Here is a 2178-nt window from a genome sequence, read left to right as displayed (position 1 = left end):
CTGGATATATTGCTTTTTGTGATATTCTCTTGTATGCAAATTTTAAATGCTCTTTGAAAGCAAAAATCCCTTGTTTGGCATTGTACAAAAATATTTAAACACTAGATTCCAGTGCTGATGTGAGTTCATTAGGTAATGGTGTTCATATCATCCCTGTCATAATAATTAGGTAAGTGCTATAGTAGAATCATGTTGACTATGTGCTTATACTATTACTGTGTATTTTCTTTAGTTTATTGTAACATTTGTCAAATTTGGTTGTATCTACATTACACATTTGTTTCCAGTTCAATTGAACTCCCAAGCACATCATCTTTACATATTTCATAGACAGTTAGTATCTTTAAGCTAAACTCCCTTTCTATTGAAAGGAGCATAATCCATTAAGGTGATAAACTTGTTTTAGATGCTGAAAATGGAATGGTAGATATATCCCCTTCCTTTTCAACATCTATCATTAAATATACTTTTTCCAATCAGCTATCATTGTCAAAGCAAAAATTCTAGTAACTGAAATAGAAGGGGAAATATCTTTTGACATCGACTAATTGCTTTTAAAGATAGTAGTTTTATTGTCATTTTATTTTCTTGGCATTCATAATCCGCTTTTGTAAAGCTTTATCGCCCTTCATTGCATCTCTTAGAAATTGTCTCACTGAGTTTTGGAGGCAAGCTTGTATAAAATTTCTAGCAGTAGCTGCCAAGGATGTGCTTTGAGGAATTATAAACTAGATGTATGAACACAGACTTGTAGCATACACTTGCATTTACTACATAATTAATCAGTAAAGTAGGACACTATACTAATAGTAACACATTTCCATTTGGACACAAGCTGGCATATAGATGTACACAGATTTGCACAGACAAGCACAGGTACCAGTACTAACATATGTAGTCAGACGCAATAAATTATAAAACAAACAAAGATGTGCATGTGCATTCTAACATTACTATGCAACTTGGCACACCTTGTAGTAAACTTAACCATGAGGCATCTCAAAATTGTGATGTTTGCCTTTACATATCTATCTTGTAAGAGCGTCTATATATATATCTTCATCCTCAGACTAGTATTGTTAGTGCTACTGGTGGCGGCACTCTGTCGGGCACTCGGGGTGTCAGTGGTGGCGGAATGCCCAGTATGGCCAGTGGGAGCAAGTCAGGCAGCTCCCTCTCTCGGCCGACACCTTCTCCTACCAAGGGCTTGGGTCTCTCTCGCCTCTCGCCCTTACAAACCTCTCTCGGCTTCTGGGAGAACCTTAGGTACTTACAACCATTTTTTTTTTCTGTGGACTTTATATATATAAGTATTTTTATTAATTGGATCTTGCTTACTTGCTTTTTTGTCTTGGTATGAATTTTTTTTCTTTTCATATTTCTTTATTCGTGTGGTTTTGTCACTTGAATTTACTTATTTTTGCTCCTGCATATACTAAACATTACATCCCTATGATATTGTCACATGGAATAAAATAGCAGTTGTTTAGCTCATATCTTTTTTGTTTCATGTTAAAAACTACCTGTATATACACATGTATCTGACTAGCCTGAGCTATTGCAGGAGCAAACAATGGTGGGAACAGCAACAATGGCAACAACAAATCCCTCTCATCGTCGTCATCGTCATCAGGGAAATCTTCTGCACCCTCTAACTCGATGATCACAGCTGAAAGGAGGATGCACTTGATGAAGAAGAAAGCTGCTGCTAAGATGGCAGAGAAAAGGAAATTATAAAATGTGTTTATTCATTCAAATATTTTCTTATGCCGGTTTTAGATATCTGATGTAGAAGACTTGGAACATTCTTATCAAGTGATATTTGTGCAGCCATGTGACTGCTATATAGTGGTATATGAGCTGGAAACAAAAGTCTGCCATTATTTAGGAATTTTGAAAAAGTATAACATTCATAGGTCTGAAATATGATATAAAGGAAACCTAGGTATGTGAACATGAAATACAAAAGAATATCTATCATACTTAGTCAACACTACAGATTTATCAAATATTTTCAAAAATTGTATTTTATTAGCTTATCTCAGAATCTTGTCAAATCTAGCCTTAATTTAAACAAACAGAAAGAAAATTTGAAAAAAGAGGGCATCATGTCTGATTCATCTGAAGAATATCCTTGTTCTTTATAGATCAGCTGGTTACCAGTGTTCTGCCTGATGA

The 2178-nt window shown here is 35.0% G+C and overlaps 1 pseudogene; it reads left to right on the top strand.

Annotated features, from left to right (window-relative positions):
* Positions 1-1791, top strand: part of LOC119593595 — a 7083-nt pseudogene extending 5292 nt beyond the window's left edge.
* Positions 1792-2178: the final 387 nt, after the last annotated feature.

The sequence above is a fragment of the Penaeus monodon genome, chromosome 32 (genome assembly GCF_015228065.2).
Source record: "Penaeus monodon isolate SGIC_2016 chromosome 32, NSTDA_Pmon_1, whole genome shotgun sequence".
In the NCBI taxonomy this organism is placed as follows: domain Eukaryota; kingdom Metazoa; phylum Arthropoda; class Malacostraca; order Decapoda; family Penaeidae; genus Penaeus; species Penaeus monodon.
Note: the sequence above shows the minus strand (reverse complement) of the source record. Positions and strands in the feature narration are given on the sequence as shown.